The following is a 26,781-nucleotide window of genomic DNA, read 5'->3' as shown; positions in this document are numbered from 1 at the left end:
ATTTATCTTTCCTACTTCAGTAAGGGCAGATAATTATGAAACAAAGCTCATTTTATAACATATGCAAACATGTGACACTGACCAATACTAAGCATTACTACAATATTACATCAACAATAACAAAGCAGACTAAAATCATAATAGATACTCCTTTTTACAGAAAAGAAAAACTAGGCATAAGTTATTGTTAGATTCTGTGATATGAACCTTACAAACTAAAAATACTAAATAAGATGTAAAAAGAAAAACTACAGGCATGATACATTTTCCTTTTGATATCAGAGACCATTAAAGAGACTAGGAAAAATACACAGCATCATAAAAGTCAAGATAAAATGGTAGAATTAAGGAGAGTACTCACACTTGGAAGATTTAAAAACTAAACGATACACTTGGTAGAGCAAAACAAAAGAATTTTCTCTTGGTGAATGCACCTCAGAGCAACAGTGCACGCGACCTGGAGGATGTCTGAGAACACAAACGACAACAGCTCAGCTCCCCACATTGCTTCGGGACCACTGCTCAGCAGTCCCATAGGAGACAACTCCAATCTGATAATGGATCCTTCACTCTCCAGTAACACGGCACAGGATCACTTTACAATACACCACATGGGTTTTAATCCATCGATTGGCCTACCAGCATGTAGAGTCTTTAAAAAGCTTTCCAGATATGTTCCTCAATCTTGTTTCAATGGAAAGGAAAAAGTGCACCTACATTATAGAGTTCTAAAAATTAGAGATGAATTATACAGAGCTTGTAACACAAAGATCTTATAGAGTATCTGGCAATTACATATTTTAAATACACTATAAGTCTGTACAGTAAACATCTTTTAAAAGCATGAAAAACGCAAGACCTCAATTAAAGATCCGACTTGATGTAGGCCAAATTTAATAACTGATATCCCTTTCATTCAACATTGAATGCATCATTCATTAAAAAATTAAAATTATAATAAATCCACCAAATTTTCTGTGTACCAAGGAAGACAGATTTGAAATACAGAACTAGAAGGAAGTAATGTTTCCTGGCTGCTCCCTTTTTTTTTTTAATATCTATTTATTTTTATTGGAAAGGCAGATATACAGAGAGGAGGAGAGACAGAGAGGAAGGTCTTCCGTCTGCTGATTCACTCCCCAAGTAACTGCAATAGGCAGAACTGCGCCGATCCGAGGCTAGGAGCCAGCAACCTCCTCCAGGTCTCCTGCACAGGTGCAGGGTCCCAAGGCTTTGGGCTGTCCTCGACTGCTTTCCCAGGCCACAAGCAGGGAGCTGGATGGGAAGTGGAGCTGCTGGGATTAGAATCGGTGCCCATATGATTTCCCGGCGCATTCAAGGCGAGAACTCTAGCCGCTGGGCCATGGTGCTGGGGCCTAGCTGCTCCCTTACCCTGGGCAGAGCACTAGAGGGTCATCACAGGTGGTCTGGCTGAGGACACAGAGTCTGACGGTAGAAGCAGCTACTCAGTGCAAGTGCTGGGATTTGGCCTTGTGTGTGTGTGTGTGTGTGTGTGTGGTTGCCAAACGCTCCTTTCTTCCCACAGGGCTACACACAATTCACAAAAAAGTCATTATGAAATTTGGAAGGCATAAACACTGCAGGAAGACAGTTGTGTTTGAAACAAAGGAAAGACTTCCATTCCGAGCAAGCAGTGACAAAGCAGTTAAGCTGACCAGAGAGAAGTGCATCAAACACTTCTCAAACAAAGTACAATGTTTACTTGCCACACACCAGCCTCTGTAGGTGTGGAAAGATAAAGGGGCTCAGACAGCAGACAGTTCAGGCACAAAATTTCTTTATTTTCATGCAAAACAACTTGTATCTATATTCAATTAATGAACAGAAACTCAGTCAGCAGGTCATGAAGTAATTTTGCTGCTTACAGAACAAGTGACCTCTCACATGTACAACTGACTTGTAAAAAGGATGATACGGAACCAAAATTACATTTTGCACTCCTCAGATCACCTGGAGAGGTTCTCTTCACAGCACTGCCCCAGCATGCCCCTGTACAGGCTACTGGTACAGCAGTAAACAATGCCAATCAAAGCAAAAGATGTCACTCTTGACAAACAGAAGCCTACATTATGCTTAGTGGATTCCAGACATTTACAGCCTCATCTGAGTTTCATTTCCCCTTCTCACCAACCTGGACACACTGTATGTCTCCTCTAGGTTACAGTGATCAGGCTTATAAATGTCCTAATAGTTGATACAATCAAGCAAATCAAAGTGATTCAGGCACAAGAGAAAATGCAGTACATTCTAATGATACACTAAAAGATGCCAGGGCATCAGCTAGGCAACACATCATCCTTTGTAAGGATGGTTTGACTTTTCAGCTGAAACGTACTGAGTTTTCATCATTGAGTTATTTCAAATTAGTGATGTGGTAAGAACAGACCATGAAAGTCTAAGTGTACCTTTACAGCACTGAATCTGTTGCGTAGCTTCTTGTCACACATATACGTGCACACAAACACAACACCAATAACAGTGAAAATGCTGGATACAGTCCTCATTAACTTGAAAAAAAAAAGGTATGATTTCCCCCCTCAAATTCACCAGTGAGTTAACTAACTTGGTTATAATTTAAGCATTTGGCCTATTCAAGCTACTCTGTGAGCCAGAAGACACAAGGGAGTGCCTATCACTACAAAAGAAGAAACCCATTTCTTAAAATTTGAAATGCATGAAATATTTGGCAAGTTTTAAAAAATGCCACAATAGAATTCAATTTTTTTTCTGATTTTAAAACAATTATTTAAAATATGAAAAACACAGTCTGTATAAGGAAAACAAAAAGCAAATAGTAATCCCACCAACAGAAATAAGTATGAACATGTGATTTGATTATTTAGTATTTATTTGTGTTTGCAAATCGAGAATCAAACCAGTTTACACAGCTGGGTCCAAGCTACCAACACAACTTCCGGGGTTGTCATGGCAACCTTTCAACTCAGCCCTGAGCTTCCAGGCCTTATCCTCTCCAATCTCAGACACATCAAACAGCCCCAACGGCTGCTTGGGATCACACTATTCCGAGTAAAGGCAAAAGTGTTCACAAAATCTTAAAGTCACCCATTTCCACCCACCGAGTTCTGCCTCTTTTCCTGTTTCCCACACATTCTCCGACGTCCCTGTAACAGTGAAGCTGACCCTGTTGACCTGTGTGCCTTTCTGGGGAACAGGGTTCCTCCCCAGGAAGGCCCTTTCCCCTCCGCCATCAACACCGCTCTCTTCCTCCCTGACCCGCCTGGTCACTCTTTCTCTGTGTCACACTTTCTCCAAAGCACTTAACACAATTGATACACAATTTGTTTACTGTTCCATCTCCACTGATGGGAATGTAAGTTCTGGGGCAGGTGCCGAGTCACAGCAAGCTCGTATCAGTGCCGCTAAATCCTGGCTACTCCGCCTCTTCTCCTGCTCCCTCCTCAAGCACCCCAGAAAGGAACACAGCAAGGCTCAAATACTGAGCTCCTGCCACCAGGTGGGAGACCCCAGTGGAGTTCTATGCTACTGCCTTCAGCTTCACCCAGTCTTGGTTACTGTGGCAGCTGGAGGAGAGAGCTAGTAGAGTGGAAGGTAGTACTTTTACTCACTGTCTCTGTTCTTTTAAATAAATAAATCTTACCAGAATATAAGTCCCATGGAGGCCAATAAATGGCACTGTTCAATTCACCCTCCACTCAGTGCTCTCTCTCTGGAAGCCCTAGGACAATGTCTGGAGAGAGAGAGAGAGAGAGAGAGAGAGAGAGAGAGAGAGAGAGAGAGAGAGAGAGAGAGAGAAAGAAAGAGAGAAAGAGAGAGTGTGTGTGTTTGACAGTGAATAGCTAAATTCACTTGCATGAGTGAGTACCTGAAATCACAGTACAGAGAAATGCATTCTCAGCTGCTGTCATTTATGTTTATCTGGAATCAATACTGAAGCTGTACAATGCTCCACTACAGACATTTATAGTACATTTAATGCAGTTTCTATGTTGAATACTTAGTTTGTTTCTAAATTTACAGCGTTATTTTTTAAAAGATTTATTTTATTGCTATTGGAAAGGCAGATATAGAGAGGAGAGACAGAGACAAAGATCTTCCATCTACTGATTCATTCCCCAAGTGACCACAAAGGCCAGAGCTGAGCCAATCCAAATCCAGGAACCAGGAGCCCCTTGAGATCTCCCATGCGGGTGCAGAGTCCCAAGGTTTTGGGCCATCCTCCACTGCTTTCCCAGGCCGCAAGCAGAGAGCTGGATGGGAAGTGGGGCTACTGGGATTAGAACCGGCTTCCACATGGGATCCTGGTACGTGCTAAGACGAGGACTTTAGCTGCTAGGCTACTGTGCCGGACCCACAAATGTCCCTGCACACACGGCACACTTGTATATGCTTGAACATGTGTCTTGTTGCACAGTTCTAGGAATTTCTCTACAGTAAATTATTTTTTATAAATGTTGGGTCAGAAGGCATTTAGATTGTGAACGCTTTTGACACATTTTTCCAAACTGGCCCAGAGATTGGCTCTTCAGTTTATTCCACAACTAGTAAGGAAACATTTTCTCACTAACAATGGGTATTTGGGTCTTTTCTTTTTTTCTAACCAAAATACAGAGAGCTCTCTAATTGCCCCCTTACCTTCCTGCATCTAAAGAATACACAGTTGTCATAAAATTGTTTTTTATATACTTTGTTATTATTAATCTTTTTTTTTTTTAAGTAGAAAAGTTAAAGGGAAATACAAACATTTCACCAGTTGATGGCAGAGGTTGTTTCTAAACCCTCCTCCTGTACTGGCACTGGCACTCCAAAAGACGCCTGACTGGAAAAGGCATCTGATTGCTTTATTTTCAACTTGTTCATCTCCTAACAAAACTCACAACGTTTTCTCACCATTTTTTTTCTGGACAAACTGCCTATTCACAACTTCATTTTCCTATGTAAGTGTTCCTTTCCTAAATGACTTCTGAGTACTGTTGCTGCATTAAGGATGCTGACTTGTTATTCCGTGACATAAACACTCCTTCATACTTCACATTTCCCTTTCAAATTTGTTCATGTTATTTGACATCCCCTCCCCTTTATTTTCTGCCATAGCCAAATAAATAACTTTCCTATATGTTTTCTTCATTTAATTTTACATTTTAAAGGTCTTTCTGGGAAGAAGCAACATTTATCAATAATGGTTTCTAAGTGGGTAGCATTCTAAGAGTTTTTTCCTTTCCTTTGTTTATATATTTCTTTTCTCCAGTAACTATAAATACCAATGTACGAAGAAATATTGTCTTAATCATTAAAAACAGAAAAGGCTTCTTTCACTGCTTGAGTATATACTTACACAAACATTTCTTCAATTTTTTTTGTCCAGTTTTAAAAATATTTCCTTATCCATCTGAAACCTAAGCTCATGAAGTGAAGTTCAACTCTAACTTGACAGTCTTACAATTTCTAGAACAATGTTCCTAACTTGTTTAGTAATCCTCCTGATGAACTGAAAAGGCATCATTATTATAAACTAACTGGTCATTTTTCAGGTCCCTATCCTGTTCCATTCTTAGTCATTATCATATGGTTTCAATTATTACAGGCTCAAAAAAAATTCTAATACACAGTAGTACAGTTCCAACTGCATAGTTGTACTCTTACAAAAACATTCTTTGAAATGTATTCCAATTAAATTTCAGATACATTTGATAAAATTTTTACCTCAACTCTAAATAAAAAAAAATAGCAAGAATTTTGATTGTGCTGCATTAAATTCATGGATTTGGAAAGAATTTACGTGACAAATGATCTTTCTTATTGAATATGTACTTAATTTTTCTACTTATTCAAGACTATGTTCAGCTAGCAAATTAAATCTAAAAGTAAATTCTGTGTTTGCACTGCCTGGATCTGTGAACCTGATTTTAGTATAAGATGAATCTTCACAAAGTCCGTGGAAAGGTGCACTACAAAAAGCTATGCAACGATTGGAAAATATTTTTTACCAAAACAAAAGTACCATTAAATTTTCCATGGACCTCCAGAATCCTTATTTTAAATGTTAACTAACCATATAACTTAACATCACCGCCAAAGAATAAAAGATTTTCATATAATGTTATATTTTTAGGTAATAATCATATCATCTGTGAGTAACGGTAATTCTGTCTTCTCTTTTAGAATGACTAAACCCCAACATTTCCAGACCCAACTATTCTTTACTATGGGCAGAAAGCCTCCATCTTGTTGGTTTTGATCCATTGTGCTATCTTGTCCTTCTTCCCCAAAAGTGGAGACTGTTTAATGAAAATTTTCAGCATCTTTTCCACTTACAACCCAGTCAGTCTGGTCTTTGATGAGAGATTTTACGGACTGGCTTTGCTGGGTGCATCAGTTTAGTCCAGTAGGCAATGTTCTCCTTTCTCCCTGAACTAATTTGGGGTCAGCAATGTTTTTTCTAGTGATTGAACAATGTGATAGTGCTATTTGTACATTTTGCCTCCTCATCTGCTTTTGTTTTTGCCTCATTTTCTCATCATTTACATTTCCCCATCTTTTGTCTTTGTAATTTGAAAAAACTTTCACAAGTTTGCCTTTCTGCAGTATCTAAATTGTTCAGTACTACATCACAGGTTTTATTTTGGCAACTGTATGTTTATGCCTTAAGAATCCTGTTAGATTGCTTAGTTTTTATTACTTCTATCCAGCTTTCATTGCTTTAGTGACTGATTCTTTTTGAGAACAAAATATTCCATAGATTGTGGCCCATCCAGAAAGACCCGACAATCTAGAGGGGTTTAGCCTCAGGGATGTTGGTAACTGAGAAGTTAATGAGGTCGGGCCAGGCTTAAGCATTTGTGCCTTGTGGGACCACGTGGAAAGATCACTGTCCTGCCCCAATGAGGGGTTCTCTCTCTGAAAGGTTCTGCTAAGGGGATCCCCCTCAAACACGCATCTTATTCTAGAGCCTGAATTAAGTGCTACCTTCCAACACAGAGACCAGTTTCGTTTTCCCAGCCAACTATTGCTCTTTCCAATGGTAAATTAGTTGAGGAAGTATAGATATAGTTATTCCATATTAGTTTCTCTAGTAACATATATATATACTTTTTCAGCTAATATATGTGTGTGTGTGTGTGTGTGTGTGTATGTTTGCTAAGAAACTATTTTAAGCTGCGTTTATCCTGTCATTTTGCCTCACATTGTTTTTTGCATTCTTGGCACTACATTTTATGCTGCCTCTCACTACTTTTAATTAATCCGTGTTTCTAGATAATATTTCCCAATCTCCATTTCAGCAGTTCAAAGCAACTTAGCATCCCTCCCACCCTAATCAACACATTTCAGGTGGTACCTGAAATGCTATTTTAACCACATCCCTTTCTGAGAAATCTCTGTAACAGGTTAGGTATGACAACAGACCGATGGAATCCTGCACGGGCTTTGTTATTAGGCCGAGGTGCCTGGGTGCCCTAATTTTAGAAAACAAGATAGGAAAAAGAACAGTGACACAAAGGAAGTTCCAACTTCAGAGAGACAAGGCAGGGAGGTTTCAAAAGAGGTTCTACAGGCACTTGCTCCACACTGCTGGAGCTTCAGGAGGAGGGACAGTCCTACTGGGTCTGTACCCCAAAGATGGTCATTCTCAGCTGAGGAGGGCAACAGTCCATGCGGCTGGGGAGCAGACGTGGTGAGATAGTCCCTCACCATTAATGTCTCTAAAGGGGCCTTTATTAGGAGTGAAGGTAGCTCTTCCACTCAGGGTCCCTTTAGTTTTATTGTGTTTGTAGGCAAATCATTTGGCAGGTTCATAGCTGCTGTCTGTGAAAGCAAATCTTTAGGCCAGCTTCATTGCCCAGCTGCTTATACAAACAGAGACTATGAATCATCAGGTTCTTCTCAAACGAGTGTAAACTGTTTAGTCATGCTACCAAGCAATCCATCATTAACCAGGGACAATCAGAAAGTGTAGCAATCACATTCTTCGGTATAAACATGCATAAGATAAATAGAAATGATCATTGTGGTACTGTTAATGGAACACAGAGTAAAATCTGTTTATATTAGTCAGCTTTTTATCACTACTGCACAACACCTGAAACAGTCTACTTACAAAGGAAGAAGGTTTATTTTGGCTCACAGGTGCGAGGGCTCAGAGTCCGAGACTGGGCAGGTCCCAGGGATTCCACTGCCTGATGAGGTAAGAGGATGGCAATGGAACTGGCAGAGCATGGGCAAGCCAGGAAGCAGACAGCACAACTGGGTCCAACTTGTGTTTGTCTAACCAACAGTCTCACCAGAGCCACCTTTCAACACCTACTTCCCAGTGACCTCAGGACCACCCACTAGGCCCACCTCCTACCATCAACCTCAAGATTCTGAGATTTACTCACCTGCATGAGTTCAGGAGCCATATCCTAGTCAAACCACAGCAACTGAGTGCCAATGCAGTAAACTTTATAAATGAGATGGATACACAGAATATGCAGATGGGAGCACACACCAGATAGATGATACAGCACTCAGAAGTAATGAACCAAAATTGCATACAGCAACAACAGAACATTTAAACTCAGCACTGAATGAAAAGGAAATGTACTGCCCAAGGCCATTATGAAAATTAAAAACTTGGGCCTGCTGTGGCTATTTCAGCCATTAGGGGAGTGAACCAGAGATGGAAAATCTCTCTTTCTCTCTATATAACGCTACCTTTCAAATAAAAACAAATCTTTTTAAAAAAAATTATGAAATCATATATAAAATAAACATTGTTTTCCAAAAGTATACAAATATCAAATGACACACTCGATAGTTGAGCAAAGCAGGTACTTATGGAAGGATGCAAAATAAGTAAAAATTGGACAAAAGATAGCAATAAAAAATCAGGAGGTAGGTTTAGCCCAAAAAATGTCAAAAAATAAGAAAGATGATTATTTTCTACCTTAGCCTCTGAAGTCTGGGAAATAAATGATGTAGTAAAGAAAGGCCAAATAAAGCAATCTAATTTTTTCATAATATGCGTAGTCCAGTCCCAGTGCAATGGTTTAGTGGCTACATCCTCACCTTGCAAGATCCCGTATCGGCGCCAACTCCTGTCCCAGTGGCCCACTTCCCATCCAGCTCCCTGCTTATGGTCTGTGAAAGCAGCAGAGGACAGCCCAAAGCCTTGGGACCCTACATCCATGAGAGACCCAGAAGAAGCTCCTAGCTCCTGGCTTCTGGCTTTGAATCAGCTCAGTTCTGGCTGTTGCAGCCACTTGGGGAGTGAACCAGCAGATGGAAGATCTTTCTTTCTGTCTCTCCTCTCCATAAAGCTAATCTGCCTTTCCAACAAAAATAAATAAACCTTTAAATTACACTCTTGTTCTAAAACTTTTACCATGAAATAATTACTGTGAATGAGACGACATCATGCAAAATGTCAATTCTAGAAAACTGAGTTAAGAAAAAGAAAAGCATTATTATAGCACAGTTAGGAAAACAGTCTCACTTGAAGGGATCTAGCAAAACCACGACACATTCATCCTTGACAGGACACAGGAGAAGCTGCTGTAGCATTTCACACATCAGGGCTGAGCAGGAAGAGAAATGACTTAAAGATCAAGTCCCTTGGCAGATTAGCCTGTTCTCATTAAATTACGACTGACTCTGTCAATGAGACTTCACTATATAATCAATTTTAAGGGTGCTCACTGAAAACCAATCTGGACTGGAAGTGTCATCAGAGAGCTTTCTAGAACCTGTTAATAAAAGATCCTGGGAGAAAAGCGAGAGCATTATTTTTTTTAGATGCATCAAATAGTAGAAAGGTATGCTTTTCATATTTTCTTTTTTTTTTCTATTGGACTCAAGTTATGTATCAGTACAAGGACATGAAATGAGCAATGACAACCAAAATCAGCAGAGACAAGTTAGCACGCACATTAACACGGCCAACAATGGCAGCAGCCTTCCCTGAAGAGTGCGATCCTGTGCAGGACTAATTTAATGTAGGCCACAGAAAATTCTGCCAAGATCTGACAGTTTCTGCTTGTCCTGAGTCTGGCAGCATCGTCAGCACAAATAAATACATTCAAACCTTTCCATCCCAGGCAAAATCAAGCAAAATCTCAGACTGAGAGAGCAAACAATGGCTTCATCCATGCCTTGGAGCCCACAGATCTTCTGATTAAAAACTGCAAGCTCTTTCAGAAGCTGATGCTTGCAATAAAGAAACCCTGCAAGTTGAAAAGAGCTCCCTGAGCAAACGCATCAAAGGTAAGTCCTCCAACTACAGCCTGCTTTAAACAATTAAGTCTTGCGAGGTTTTGCTGAATATACTTAATCTGATAGCTATGTAAAATCAAATCTAATTTCAATTATGTGTACATCAAAGATAAAAAAAAAAACAGCCACCACACACACACACAAAAAGACTTTAAAAAATCAATCTAGGAGTTAAAATGGTAAAACTTTAAAAAAAGAGATATTTTAAATTTTATTTATTTTTATTGGAAAGTCAGATATACACAGAGCAGCAGGGACAGAAAGGAAGATCTTCCATCTGCTGATTCATTATCTGCTCCTCACGTGGCTTCTAGGGCTGAGCCCCCAAGCCAAGCCCTGAAGCCAAGAGCCAGGAGTTTCTTTCAGGTCTCCCATGCACACACAGGATCCCAAGGCTTTGGGCTGTCCCGTATGGGATCCCGGCAACTTCAAGGCAAGCTCAAGGCAAGGACTTTAACCGCTATGCTATCGTGCTGGGCCCAGAGGCAAAGTTTTAAGGCTTGTGAAACAATGCCAAGTTTATCTTATATATAGCCAATAAACTACAAAAGGGCGTGGATTTCAAGAATTTAAATTCATAAAACTGGGTATTTCTAAGGAGAACAATGAGAATAACGTGGGGGAATTCACAGGGATCTCAACTGCACTGATTTTACAACATGTACACTGAGGATAAGATCTTAAGATTTTATAATGCCATTAAGGAGGTATTTTATATATGGATCATGATATGAATCTGTGTGTTTTAAATGTTTTCTAATCTTAAAAAATGTTAAACAAATTTAGGCAAAATTAAATTTGTGTAGAATTCACTCAAAATGGGGCATAGACCTAAATGTTAAACACAAACCGATGAAACATCAAAATGATAAAACAGAAAAAAATCAGGTGACTTGACCTTGGCACATTTATAGACACACACACCTAAAGCACTACCCATGAAAGACACTGTCAAGTTGGAACTCATTAAAATTAAAGCTTCTGCTTTGCAAAGGACCTTGTTCATGAAAAGATAAGCCACAAGCTGGGATGCAATATTTGCCCAAGACAAACCTGGAAAAGTGCTATTATCCAAAGTACACAAAGAGCTCTGAAACTCAACAAGAAAGTAAACAACCCAGCGAAAAAGTGGACACAACATCTGAACAGTTACCTCATCAAAGAAGATCTACAGATGGAGAGTAAGCACATGTATGGATGCTAATACTAATGCCACTAGGGGAGCACTAATTAAGGCAGCAATGGAATACCACACAGCTATTCAAATGGCTGAACCTCTAAGAGTAACAAATGATGGTCGGGGCATAGAGGTCAGGAGCTCTCACCGGTGCCACTAGGAACACAAAAAGGGTACACTAGCTTTGAAAGGCAGTATGACAATTTTTTATAAAGCCAAATATAGTCTTACTATATGATCCAGCAACTGTGTTTTGATTTTTAAACCATGTGTATACACACACACACACACACACACACCATGTCCACAGTAGTTTTATTCATAACTGCCACCACTTGGGAAGAATCAGGCAGTCCTTTGTACAGATCGATTTTGGTAAATCTATGCCTCAAAATACTGCTTAGTGATAAAAAAAAATAATAAGTTTTAAAGCCACAAAAGAAGACACTTATGTTCACAGGCTAAATGAAACAAGCCAGTTTGAAAATGTAATGTGCTGTGTGATGCTATTAACAAGATGATTTGAAAAAAAGGCAAAACTGCAGAGACAATATAAAGTCTAGAGGCTCCAGGGGTTGAAGAGGGAATTAATATGGGTGCAGCCAGCTAGGGCATGACAAGGAGCTAAAGACTGCCAAGACCCAAACTACACACACTGGCCAAATCCATCACCTTCCATGCCAACCCCATGGCTGAAGATGGCACAGCCACTCCTTGTCATGCAGCTAAGCCTGCCTTCTCACAGGAACCAGATGCCATGGCCCCTTCCTGGTGATCACCATGGGTATTTAAGCCCCACCCCAAACTCTGATTCCCTTGAACACTCACCCAGGTTCTGCCCTTCTCTACCCTATAAAAAAGATGATGCCAGCCTGGAGACTGCCGTCTCCCATCTAAGTGTTGACTATCCCTCGCCTTCTAATAAATCCCACTGACATCTCCAGCTGTGTTCTTACAGGAAGGCAACAACTTGGACTATGTCTAGCTGGGTCTCTCTACCCCAGCCAGGATTCGCATCCTCATAACACAAGTGGCAGTGGGGCAGGGGTAGAGAAATGATCCCCACAACAGAAAGATGAATAGATGAGTTTTTTTTAAAATACATATTTATTTATTCTGATTTGAAAGGCAGAGTACCAGGGAGAGGGAGAAACTGGGAGAAACACCATCCATCCATTGCTTCACTCCTCAAATGCCCACATTAGCCAGAGCTGGGTCAGAGAAGCCAGGAGCTGAGAATGCCATCCATGTTTCCCACATGAGTGGTAGAAATCCAAGCACTTGTGCCATCACCCACTGCCACCTCAAGTACATTGGCAGGAAGCTGGTGAGCAAGCAGAGGAGTCAGGATTTAAACTAGTACTCTACTACAGGATGCAGGAGCCACAAAGAGTTGCTTAACCTACTATACCACAACATGTACCCTGAATAACTGGATGTGTTAGGCAGTAAAAATATCCTGTGTCGTACTGTAATGCTAGATATATACCTAATCTTAGGAATTTATCAAAACCCATAAAATTATAAAATATTAAATGAACCATAATGGACACTACAGACACTATTTTATAATATCAGTGTTGGCTAAATTGTGGCAAGTGTACACCCAGTTTGCTTCAACCTCAGCTGTGTGTGCTACCCTTCAATTCTGGCATGAACTACCTGGAGTTAATCTAGATCTACCAAGTTAAAGAGCAAGATTCCAATAAAATTGCCTTCAGACAGCTGCTGAGGACTTTAGGAACCCTCAGGTTCGCTACTGTACTAGAATGACCCAAAGAATTTAGACAGCATTATACTATTTGTTCTAGTCTTACAAAGGATACACAGAAGGCCAAGTGTCAGAGGATCCACACCCTTCCCTGCAGAGTACACTGCCCTCCCAACGCATCCCTGTGTCCACAAAAAACCTCCCGACTTCAGCATCTAGAGATACACCAAAGGTTTCATCACACAGTCACACTTGATCAAATCATCAGCCATGCAATTGGCCTGAGTCCCAACCTTCTAATCAGTAGGTGTCCTTCTAGTGAAAAGCCCCTATATGTATGTATGTGTACACACACACACACACACACACACACACACACACACATCAAAAGAAGGAGAAGAAGAAAATCCATGCCAGGAAGCTGGGACAAAGAGCACAGACTACACTAATGTAAGGTTGTTTTTCTTTTTTTAATCTAAGGTTTTAATAAAGGGAAACTATGCGTATGAGTGAAAAGAGGGCATTTACAGGAACTTTTTCCTTTGACAGATTTAACTTTACTGTTTATTTTGAAAGTCACTGCTAAAGAGAAGAAGCAAGAGACAGAAAGAGAGATCTTCATTCCGGGGTTCACTCCTCAAGTGGCTGCAACAGCCAGCGCAGAGTCAGGCTGAAGCCAGGAGCTCCCAAGTGGGTAGCTCCAAACACTTGGGCCGTCTTCTGCTGCTTTCCCCAGGCCATAAGCAGGGAGCTGAATGGAAAACGGAGCAGACAGGGCTCCCTTATGGGATACCAGTGTTACAGGCATCAGGTCTGCACAACCTAGCAACATTCTCCATTTTCTACTAACTTTTTTTTTTAATGCTTTTCACAAAAAGTCCATTTTTAATAGGTTTTTAAACAGATCCATTTTTGTTGGAAAGGCAGAGTTCTATAGAGATAAAGGCAGACACAGAGATTCCCCACAAGGCCACAGTAGCTGGGCCTGGGCCATCATCTGCTTTTCCTGGTGTATTAGCTGGGAACTAGACTCAACTGGTGCCCTACCAATTACAGGTGGTGTCTTAACTCACTGCACCACAACATAGGTCTCTTAAAACTCTATTACTTAGAAAAATAATATCATTAGAACGTCTCAAGATGGTTACCTTGACTAAATTATATTCCATAAGGTTTTATTAATCCCCGTATATTCTTAGCCCAATAAGAGATAAGAAACAAAATAGTCATTTAATAAAGTTATTGAATGACTGGTTGCAATTACATATTGAAAACTCAGATAACTTTCATTGTTGTGATTAAAACACACACACACACACACACACACACAAGGTAACGTGTGGCAGTTAGGTGTAAGGATTAAGATATTGCCCACATCAGAGCTACTGTGTTTGTGTTCTAGCTGTCCCCAAATCCAGCCTCCCGCTAATGGAAAGCCTGCAGAGAAGCAGTGACAGGCTCAGGGTACCCCAATTACTCCACCACCCACATGGGAGCCCTACAGTGAGCTAAACTACTGGCATGCTTGGCCCAAGCCTACATACTGCAGGGATATCAGGAATGAACCATCAGATGGGACAGCTTTCTTCTGTTTCTCTAACCGAAATAAATTTAAGGCACCAGCTCTGTAGTGCAGTGGTTTAAGCTACAACTTTTGATGCCAGCACCCCAACTGGAGGATGGGTTTGAGTCCCAACTTGTCCTCTTCCAATTCAGCTCCCTGTTAATGCACCTGGGAAGGAGCAGGTGACAGTTCAAGTATCTGGGGCTCTGCCACCCACGTGGAGATCGGAACAGTCCCAGGATCCTGGCTTTGGCCAGGCAGCCATTGGGGAATGAGCCAATGAATAGAAAATTTTGTAGCTCTGCATCTCAAATAAGTCAATCTTTAAAAACGAACACTTAAATCTTTTTTAAAAAATAACAGTACAACATAAGATTCACCATCCTTACAAAGAAAAAAGGCTCCACCCTCTTTATCACATTTAAGTACACGGTTCAGTTGTGTTTACATTCACATTGCCATGAAAATCACTTCCAGCAATCGCTTCTCAGTCTTTCGGCTAAGATCAAGTGTAAAATCACTTCCAGCACATTCTCATTGATTTTTTTTCACTGAAAACAATTTTCCCTACTTCTTCTTCCCATATTCTGCCTTGTTTTTGTTTTTTATGAGCTTACCTATTTTAGAGACTTTAAGTAAGTGGACCTGTTCAGTTTACATCTTTTGTGACTGACTTCATTTAGCATAATGTCTTCCATGCTACAACATGGGACAGGAGCTTTCTTTCCTTTTTGTGGTTAAATAATGTTCCATTGCATACTTACATCTCATTTTGTTTATCCACGCATCTACTGAGGCACAACTGAGCTGCTCCCATTTTGGGGCATGGTTGTAGAAATGCACTTTGGAGGCTGTGCTCTCAGATGCATATTATTTTCAGAGCACTTCCTACTTCCTCGAACAATGCACAAAGGTTCCAGTTTCTCCACATCCTTACTAATACTTGTTACTATTATTTAACAACAACCATCCTAATGAATGTACAATGGTGGCTCCTTGTTATTGTCCAATCTGAGAGGCGAAGAAACAGAGAGCTCCCATCTGTCAATCCACTCTTCAAACATCGACAATGGCTGGGGCGAGGGTGAGGTCAGACTAACGCCAGCAGCCGGCAACTCAATCCAGATCTCCCATGTGGGTGGCAGCAGTGCAAGTGTTCAAGTCAACACAGCTGCTTCTCTAGGGTCTAGACAGGTGGAAAGCTGTACCACAGCCAGGTATCGAACCTAGGTACTCTGATACAGGATGTGAGTGTCTTAGCTGGGATCTTCACTGTCAGGCCTGTAGCCCCATGTGGTTTTGATTTGTATTTCCTTAATGCTTAGTGGTATTAATAATCTCTACATGTGCTTACAGTCATTTCTATATTCAGAAAATATTTATTAAAATACTCTGACCAATTTTTACTGAGTTTTTTGCTATTGCTGAGTTGTAGCTCTCTATGCATTTCAAGTACGAATCCCGAATTACATGTGTTGGCAAATCTTTTCTCCCATTCAAAAAGTTGCCACTTTACTCTGTGGACAACATTGATTCATTAAGGTGTTTAACTGTAATGAAATCTAACAGATTTTTTTTCCTTTTTTTCCTTTGTTTTAGGTGTCAAATCCAAGAAATCATTATCAAATCTGACTTTACAGTTCTTTTCATCTATGTATACTCTAAGAGTTTTGCTTCTTATGTTTAGATCCATGGTCCACATTAAAATATGGTGTAAGCTAAAGGTTCAGCTTGTATTGTTTCAATGTGGATATCCAGTTTCCTAACATTATTTGTTGAAAAAATATTCTATATTGAATGGCCTTGTCACTCTTGTCAAAATCATTTGACCATTTTATGAGGGTGTACTTTTTTAAAAATTCATTTTTATTGGAAAGTCAGCTATACAGAGAGGAGGAGACAGAGAGGAAGAGCTTCCATCTAATAATTAACTCCCCAAGTGATTGCAACGGCCAGAGCTGTGTCGATACGAGGCCAGGAGCCAGGAACCAGGAGCTCTCCCAGGTTCCCTATGTGGGTGCAGGATCCCAAGGCTTTGGGCCGTCCTCGACTGCTTTCCCAGGCCAAAAGCAGGGATCTGGATGGGAAGTGGGGCAGCTGGGATTAGAATTGGCGCCCACATGGGATCCCGGTGCATGCAAGGTGAGGATTTTAGCTGCTGCTGCCAAGAGCACTTCTGTACTCTCAATCCTAGCCTCATCAGTCTGTATGTCTGTGTTAATGCCAACATCACAATATCAGTTTTCAAGGAGTTCATGGAAAATTGTATACGAGAGGGGCAGCCTGCAGTGCCAGCATTCCACATGGATGCTGATTCTTGTCCTGGCTGGTCCACACTCAGCTCCCTGCTAATGTGCCTGGGAAAGCAACAGAAAATAACTTGGGTCCCTGCACTCATGCGGGAGACTCAAAAGTAGTTTCAGATCCTACCTTCAGCCTGGCTCAGAGCTGGCTGTTGTGCCCATTTGGCAAGTGAAGCAGTGGAAGAAGTAGAATTTCTCTCTGTAACTGTCTTCCAAATAAGTAAATCTTAAAAAAAAAAAGAAAATGTATCATGAGAAACTGCATTAGTTTCCAAATTTATTCTCAAAAATACATTTATATGTTTCATCACATTTTCTCAAGAATCTTCCGAGGTACATTCATATTTTTGAGTATTTTGTACTTGTTGGCATGCAAGAAAAACAGAGAAAGACAAGAGAACACCCTGTGCTGCTTCACCGCTCAAATGCTGACAACAGCTGAGCCTGAACCAGGGGGAAGATGGCAGCCAGCAACGAAATCTAAGCTTTTTTCACGTGGCTGGCAAAAACTCAACTACTCGGGCCATTGCCCTTCCTCCAAGGTGTATATGCCAGAGGAACTGGAATGGGAACAGAGCCAGGACTGGAACCCAGGTCCTCAGAGTGGCACTGCAAGTGGTATCTTAATGACCGGGCCAAATGCTGACCCCTGAGGTCCTCTCATATTGTGAGCACCACAGCTTTGTAGCAAGTTTTGAAATCAGGAAGTACGAGACCTCTAACTTTCTGTTCTTCTTCAAGCTTATTTTAATGACTTGGAGTTCCTTCAGATTCCACATGAATCTTAGGATACAAGTTTCTTCTCTGAAACAAAACAAGTTAACTGGAATTTTAACCAGATGCCACTGAATCTGGAAAGTCCTTTGGGCAATCTTGACATCTTAATAATTTTTTATTTCTTGAAATGCATGAGCAGAGGCTGGGTTTCTATTTATTCAGATCTTTGATTTCTTCCAGCAGTGCTAGAATTGTCTTTTTGGCATTCCTACTTCTCATTTGGTCTTTCAGGTACTCTAATCACTCAGGAAACAAGCTAGAAACAAGCTACACAAATGATTTCAGAAAGCATGAAATAACCTTGATTAAATTTTAAATAGATATTAATCGATTTATTAATTATTAACAATTAACTTTAATAGATTAAATATTAAATAGATATTGTACTCTACTTGCTCAGAGAATGAACTAGCAACTAACTATACAAATTATTTCAGAAGGGGTCAGCACGTTGGCTAGACGGGCTACTCTTCCACTTCCACTGGCATTCCATATAGGTACTAGTTTGTGTTCTGGCTGCTTCTCTTCCCATCCAGCTCCCAGCTTGTGGCGTGGGAAAACAGTAGAGCATGGCCAAAGCCTGTGGGACCCTGCATCCATGTGCGAGACTGGAAAGAAGCTCCAGGATCACTTGTCATTCAGGACATTTGGAAATCTTTCTGTCTCTCCTTCTCTCTGTAAATCTGTCTTTCCATTAAAGATAAAGAAATCTTTCTAAAAATGATCCTGGAAAGTTTGAGATATCCTTGATTAAATTTAGTCATAGTTATTGTGTTCTCATTGGTGAAATTGCTTTCTTAATTTTCTTTTTTGTGGTGTTACTTGCCTGTATATAGAAATACAACTGATTTTTGTGTGTTAATTTTATATCCAGAAATATTGGTACACATATTCTGAAAATTCCTTGGTTTAAGAATTTAGTGCTTTCCACATATGAAATCATGTCAGTTTGAAACAGGTAGTTTTACTTCTTCTTTTCCAATTTCAATACCTTTTATGTTTTGAGTACTCTGTTAAGTACCTTTTTTTTTTTTAATTGGAAAGACAGATTTACAGAGAGAAGGAAAGACACAGAGAAATATCTTCCATTCCTGACCTTTTTAATTACCCAAATGGCCACAATACTCAGAGCTGGAGCTGATCTGAAGGCAGAAACCTGAAGCTTCTTCCGGGTTTCCCACGCAAGTGCAGGGTTCCAAGGCTTTAGGCCATGCTCAACTGCTTTCCCAGGCCACAAGCAGGGAGCTGGATGAGGAATGGAGCAGCTAGGACACGAACCGGCACCCATATGGGATCCTGGCAGCAGCAGGGTGAGGATTTAACCACTCGGTTGCCACACTGGGCCCTCTGGCAAGTACTTCTAATACTATATAGAACAGAAATGGCAAGAATGGGCATTCTGCCTTAGTTCATGATCTGGAGATGAAAAGCTTACATTTTTAACCACTGAGAATAAGACCGGAGGTGGGCTTTTCATAAATGACTTGAATTATGTGGAAGTACATTCCTTCTTTCTCTAGCTTGTTGTGTTGTGCTTTTATTTTTTCATATAATCACAAAAGAGTGTTGAATCTTATCAAATGCTTTCTCTGTATTCATTGAGATAATTATGTGGTTTTTGGCCTTCGTTTGACAATTGGATAACTTCTTAAGGTGCGTCTCACTCATTCAGAAACGTGTTGGAACACTCATTTCCCAAGCAACTTCTCTTAATTTTGTAACCAAACAGAGCAGAGTTGACATGACATAAACTCTCTGAGTTTTGAGAAAGTTCATACATCTCATGGGGATGAAAAGAACGGAGTACTGGTCAGAAGGCAATTTCAAAGGCAGCGCAATGCACAATTGGCTCAGACTGGGAGTCACATCAAATAAAACTTACCCAAAACAATCGAGGCAGTGCAATACCACCCTGGAAAACATTGAGGCATTTTTCAGCATACAACCCAGAACTGCCATACTGCTAATATTAAAATCCATTTTTAAAGTCCACAATTGCACACCGATTACGGAAAATAACAATGATTAGGGCCTATCAAGATCAAAAGAAATCTGTATGATTGAATTAACAGTTGGAGGACAAAAAAGAAAAGAAATCAAGTAGCATTCATTCAAAACTGCCTGCCCTTTTCCAGAGAGTTAACTGAAGAGGCAGGGGCTCAACAACAAACTCAAACACAAAAGCCCAGAGGGTCAAAATGACACTTAAAAGAATTTGTCACTTTCCTCCCTAATACTAATACATAAGGCATGTCGTCTACTTTTTTGACATAATAAAGTTATTTCAATAGAACTAAAAGTGCCAGGGTTTCAATGACATCTCTTCTGAAAAACAAATGTTGTTGCCCTGACTCCAAATTCAAATTGTAGGGGCAGGTCATTATTCTGTTTTATTCTGTTGACACATTTTAACTCATTTTATAAACTTAGAATTCATTTCTGTTCTGTAATCTCCGTAAAAAAAAAAATGTTAATAAGGAGGCAATTTCATTTTGCTAGTCTGACAGCAACAGTCCCTGGAGGGCAGAGGCCAACTCAAGCAAGACTGAAGCAGCTGTTGGGGAGCCAATCCTCCTACCTGCTAATTGCTTTTGTGACTAGGTGGCAGCAGCTCAGACATCCACCTGGCAATCAGGAGATGGATTGAAGCCGTCACATCTCCAGAGTTTCAGAGTTGGAATGCTTTCTCTTGTCTTGGAAAGAATTACACTAGGGAACACAATCTTGGAAAGAATTCATCTGGGAGACAGAAGAGCAAAGGGAAAGGAGAATGTCAGAAGTTCCCACCCAGTAGCAGGCATTTGGCCTTGTGGCTAACCCATGTCAGGCGTCTGTGCTCCGCTGCTGGCGCTGGCTCCTGCATCCTGCCAGTGCAGATCTGGTGAGACAGCAGTGACCATTCAAATGATCAGGTGCTTGTCACATAGCTGGCAGACCTAAATGCCCATGCAGGCTCCTGGCTTTGGCCCCAAGCCAGCTGTTGTGAGCAATCAAGGAGTGAACAACTGGAAGAAGCTCTGTCTCTCTGCCTCACAAATAGTTTTAAGAATGTTTTTATTCACATGAAATTAGAGTCACAGAGAAAGAGGACAGAGAGAGAGTGAGAGAGTGAGAGAGTAGAGAGAGAATGAATACAAATCTTCATGTACTGGTTCACTCCACAGTCGGGCTGAGCTGGGCTGAGTTAAAGCCAAGAGCCAAGAGCTTTATCCAGATTTCCCATATGGGGTACAGGGGTCCAAACACTATGGCCATCTTCTTCTGCTTCTCCCAGGCCAGAAGCAGGGAGCTGGATCAGAAGTGGAGTAGCTAGGACAGACACAGGCACACACATGTGATTCCAGTGTTGCAGATAGCAGTTTTACCTGTTACGATACAAAGTCAGTTTTTCACCTTAAAAAAAATTAATTTAAGCACCCACACACTAATTGTATCCTCCTGACTCCTTCCACACAAAATTAAACAGAGTAAAAAGACACCTTTATAAATAGCCGTTAAAAGGATCCATTCATTTATTCTTTTTTTTTAAAGATTTATTCAGTTTATTACAAAGTCAGATATACAGAGAGGAGGAGAGAGAGAGAGGAAGATCTTCCGTCCGATGATTCACTCCCCAAGTGAGCCACAACGGGCCGGTGCGCGCCGATCCGAAGCCGGGAACCAGGAACCTCTTCCTGGTCTCCCACGCGGGTGCAGTGTCCCAATGCATTGGGCCGTCCTCAACTGCTTTCCCAGGCCACAAGCAGGGAGCTGGATGGGAAGCAGAGCTGCCGGGATTAGAACCGGCACCCATATGGGATCCCGGGGCATTCAAGGCGAGGACTTTAGCCACTAGGCCACACCGCCAGGCCCCATTCATTTATTCTTACAACAGATATTTACTAGCATGATCTACTGCACAGATCTTAATCTAGGTGTTGAAGAATAAAATGCTACTGTCCCTATCAGTGAAGATGAATGAGAAAAAGTATCACCTAGTGATTAAGTGCTGAGGAAAAGAACAAAACATAGTCACTTAACAAACACCTGTTGAGGAAGCCCTAAGGGAATCGTTCTGAAGTTGAGGTGTCAAGGGAATCTTTCTGAGGAAGGGATATTTAAACTACTACTTAAATGATAAGATCCAGCAAACCAATAGGCTTGGGGAAGACCACTGGCCACAGAGAGCCAAAACCCTTCAGAATAAGACTCTTAAGCCGGGATAAATGTGGCATGCTCACACAACAGAAAAGAAGACCAGTGTAGGTGAAATTCATTGAACAGTTAAGAACAGGAGCAGATTAGATCACAAAGTGCCATGCCTGTTTTCACAGTCATCAGTTGAGGAGACAAAAGCAAAACTATGACCAATGAGCTGGTCACAGGAACTCACTTTTGGGCAAGTAATGACCATCAGGAAACTTCAATGGAAAAAAGAAACATGAGTGAAGAAATACCACAAGGGCAGAGGTTTCTGATTCAGAAAGAATCCAAGTCCTGGCTGAATCGCTGCAGTTAGTCACCCCAAAGCAAGAGAGTTCTAAGCATGAGCTGTACTTTCAGCAGGTGTGCCAGGACAAGGGGACACTCCAGCTTTTAAGGGGAATTGTTGGGCCCGGCGGCGTGGCCTAGCGACTAAATTCCTCGCCTTCAACGTCCCGGGATCCCATATGAGCGCCGGTTCTAATCCCGGCAGCTCTGTTTCCCATCCAGCTCCCTGCTTGTGGCCTGGGAAAGCAGTTGAGGACGGCCCAAAGCTTTGGGACCCTGCACCCATGTGGGAGACCAGGAAGAGGTTCCTGGTTCCTGGCTTCGGATCGGCGCGAACTGGCCTGTTGCGGCTCACTTGGGGAGTGAATCATCGGACGGAAGATCTTCCTCTCTGTCTCTCCTCCTCTCAGTATATCTGACTTTGCAATAAAAATAAATAAATCTTTAAAAAAAAAAGGGGCGGAATTGTTGAAGTATAATATTCAAAAATGAACTCTTGACAGCACTAGATGTCTCTAGATGTGGATGCCCTATCCTGGCTTGGCTATGCATTTCAGTGTCCAGAGCTGTCATTTTCTCCAGTCGAATATAAATAGCATGAAACATTTTCCTAAAATATAAATGTGTAAAACGTATAGGAAACTTCCATACTAACACTTTTCCTAGATTTACAAGGCAGGATTTTTTTAATGTAAAAAAATTAATAATGGGGTCCAGTGCGGTGGTATAGCGACTAAAGTCCTCATCTTGAACGCACCAGGATCCCTTATGGGCTCTAATCCTGAGCAGATCCAGTTCCCTGCTTGTGGCCTGGGAAAACAGTCGAAGATGGCCCAAAGCCTTGGGACCCTGCACCTGCATGGGGGACCTGGGAGAGTTCCTGGCTCCTGGGTTTGGATAGGCACAGCTCCAGCCATTGCAGTCACTTGGGCAGTGAATCAGCAGATGGAGGATCTTCCTCTCTGTCTCTCCTCCTCTATGTATATCTGACTTTGCAATAAAAATAAATAAATCTTAAAAATAATAATAATGACATGTATCATCTCTTTTCCTCTTATGGCAAGCACCAAGCAGTTTGAAGTTTGAAACACCTATATCATTAAAATGATACTACATTTAAACAAAGTATATCTTTCAAAAAGTAATTAATTCATCTTCTTTGAAGAACAAATAATATTTTCCATCGCTGAAAGATTTCGAAGTATACTAAACATATAATATTTAGCAAGACATTTTTTACTGGTGCTATAGTGTTAATATTCCCAGTCTGTGCCTACCGCTACAAAGGTAGGTATTTTTCTACAGTAGCATTTTGACAAAGCACTAACTGTTCATTCTGAGGTAAAAACAAAGGCAAAACAATGGAGATCAAAAGCTGGCTTTAGCTGAAGTGTATGGCTACATGGCTTCACTCCAGCTACAAAGGGACACTGGCCTTGGCGACCTGGTTAAAGCCCTCCCTCCAGCACCAACCCCCTGGCAGCCCCCTGCACCTCTGTTTTTCTCATCAGTAAAATGAGGTTGGTATGCCACCTGTGCGACTGTAAGATTAGATGAAGTAAGATAAGCACAAATGACTGAAATGCAGCTTTTGTGTGTGGTCAGCACAGTATCAGCAGCTGTAATCAAGGCAACTGGAGAGCAGAGCAGGAACGGGGGAAAATGACAATAAACTGTAAGTTGTTGGAATGGAATGCAACATCAGCGGCACTCCCTGGGTCAGAGAGACTGGTGAGGCACCTTAGTTTTACTTACATAGAAATACAAGCTCAGTAAGGCATCAGTGCAGAGTTAAAATGCTGGCCCAGGGCGGTGACAGGCTTGCTTAGCTTCTGAGGTGGCAGAGCGCTTTCATGGGGAGGAGCCCATCGATCTTCATAAGACAGTCTGCCTCCCAAGAAAACCCACAGCACCAAGGTCAGCCAGTTGATGGGAACCTTGACATGGAATACCATGAGAAGGGAGACTGAAAACCTCTCCCCACGTGACTAACACAGAAGGTATGTCTTCACAAGCAATCATTTTTTCTCTCAGTTAATAAGTCCTCCTATTGAGACAAGAATGTTTCTATGTTGTACTTAACAGAATCAGTCAGCTTAGCATAAAAATAGCCATAGTAAGGGTAAATTAAGTTTCCAAAGACAAGGTCTTTGAGATACTGGCCAAACGAAAACATCAAATGATACTGGCTTAATAGTGCAAGCTAGCAAGAAGACTGTTGCTCTGTTCCAACAGGACAGCGGGTTAGCTCAGTGTTGAGTATTTTTTTCTGTTGCAATCGTGCTGGTTATTGTTTCTCTCATCAATGACTAACAGTCACATACTTAAAATTTATTTAATCAACCCTTCCATCCTTTCCTACAAGATTGTCAAGCTAACCCTTCTGTAAATAGGTCAACTCAGGTCTGATACTTGAGTCAAGATGATTCACTTTCACATAATAATTATGTTATAAATATTACATTATTGTGCAATGGAAGGGACAAAAAGGCCTGGAAACTGACAGAAAGCAAAAGGATTCAAGTGGAAATGAACAACACATCCTTCGAGCAACCCTTCCATGTTACAGCACATGTGTGTGGATACCACTGGGCAGTTACTGGATGGATGGATGCTCATGGGCAAGGCTGTGAAGACAGGACAGGGTAGGGGCGTGGCAACAACAGAGCTTACCCCAAAGGGTAACGATGGAAAGGTAAGCAGTGCTGGGGTCAGGGCACAAAGGCGTCTTACCAGGCCATACCGGGAAGTTCAAAATTCATCTCAATGAAAACGTGAAGTGCCTAAAGACTTTGAGACAGAGTGTGGTGATGACTTGAGTTCTTAGAGAAATCTTCCTCATCATACAGCACAAAGGGTGGGAAGAATGTGTTTGGGGCAATGAAGTCCAGAAGTCCTATTAAAAGATTATTAAAAGCACTAACACTCACAGACGAAGGCAGCAGGCCCCGGCCTTCCTGTGGTCACAGTGCCCACATAGTGAGCAGTGCCAAGCGAGGAAAAAAGGAGCCCTGCTGAAACTTACCTTAGAGGTGATGTTCCAAAGCCTGCCTAGAACCCACAGAAACCAAGGACTCTCTGCTCAAGAACTCACTTCCAGGACAGATCCTTACACAAGTATGTGTATTGCCAGGCCTGAAGGGGAGACATGTATTTTAAAAGAAGGGAAGACAAGAAGGGGGAGAAAGAGAATGAGAGGGAGTGAGAGGGAGAGGGGAAAAAAGAAAAAGAAAGAGGGAGAGCAAGGAAAGGACAGAGAAGAAGAGGAAGAGGGAACAGAGAGCGAGGAAGAGGGAGAGTTTTTAACTGAGAAATAGCAATTTCCCACCATACTTCTATATAACTGAATGTGTCTAAAACTAACGACACATAATGGTGACCTAACACTTCAAAAATGTTTAACGTTTCAAGATCTGAAATATAGTCAAAAGATTCTTTCCCATTGAAACAGACATGGAAGTAAGGATTGACATGAGATAGGCAAAGCAATCTGAAGATGCTAAGGCCAGGCAGCTGTTACTGGAGCTTGGTTAAAAACAGGAGACCATTAATGGAAGGATCAGCATGTGGACTTCAGGCAGGCATTTGTTGCATCAAAATGGGCCACTGTGTTGCACTGCTCTGCTCATCAGAGATGCATTTTCCCAGCCCACACTAGAGAGGCAGAGAGCAAAACACTGGAGTAGGCATCTGTTGGCTCATGACAAAGAAAACCATGGACCCTGGGAGGGTCACTCTCATCCAGCTGCAAGCGCACAGCAGCAACAGCAGCAGCCACCGCAACGGACACGGACAGCACTTCTCAGCATCCACCCAAGCTGCCTCTGTGAACAAGCAGCTCCTCGGCTGGTCCAGTATTTGGTGGCACCCCAAGTCGCAGCCACATATGCAGCAGAAGACACTGAGGAATCCTCTGCAGGAACACAAGTTAAAACATGGAAGGGCACTGTTTGCTCATTCTGCTTTTCTCTGTATCAACACCCATGGCAAGCAGAATGGTTGGTTTAAGAAACGCACTAAATACAAACAAGCTACAAAACTAGGCAGGACTTGTCTTCTGCAGCCAACCTACATTATCAGTGACTATGTTCTGTCCTGGGTTCACTCTTGTCCTTCTCCCCAGCCCCATCCCCAGCATCCTCCCGTTAGTGAGCACCTCGGCCACACTGCTCTCTGGGGCTGCACTCCTCCCTGGCTCCTATGCTGGTACTGATCACACTTGTATCTTTCTTAGCTTATTACATGAGCTGAAAGGCAAACAGCAGCCACAAGCATCTGCCTATTATATGCTTTCCTCTCCTCCTGTCTGCACTATGTTTTCACCTAACCACTGGCCGGCCACACTTTCTCCTGCCTTCTTAAGCAACTTGGAAATACCCTTCATCTTTCCTACATATTCAAGTTCCTTCACTAACAGCTACCTCTCTTCCACAAATACATTTACAAACTATAAAATCTTCACCAGAATGACAGATAAATGCTATGACAGGTAACTTGTCCACCAGCTTCTCACTCTCCCTTCCCCTTACAT

The 26,781-nt window shown here is 41.5% G+C and overlaps 1 protein-coding gene across 2 annotated transcripts in view; it reads right to left on the bottom strand.

The window, feature by feature from the left end:
• The window catches only part of PEAK1 (pseudopodium enriched atypical kinase 1), a 313,213-nt gene that overhangs the window by 215,250 nt on the left and 71,182 nt on the right, over positions 1 to 26,781 (bottom strand). The window contains exon 3 of one of the 2 annotated variants that reach the window (XM_058665498.1): positions 3,641 to 3,730. The exons of the other annotated variant lie outside the window; for it this stretch is intronic. The gene's annotated coding sequence lies outside the window, so the exon portion shown is untranslated. The remainder of the gene's footprint in view (positions 1 to 3,640; positions 3,731 to 26,781) is intronic. 2 annotated transcript variants of the gene reach the window in all.

Source organism: Ochotona princeps, chromosome 6 (assembly GCF_030435755.1).
Source record: "Ochotona princeps isolate mOchPri1 chromosome 6, mOchPri1.hap1, whole genome shotgun sequence".
Classification (NCBI taxonomy): Eukaryota; Metazoa; Chordata; class Mammalia; order Lagomorpha; family Ochotonidae; genus Ochotona; species Ochotona princeps.
Note: the sequence above shows the minus strand (reverse complement) of the source record. Positions and strands in the feature narration are given on the sequence as shown.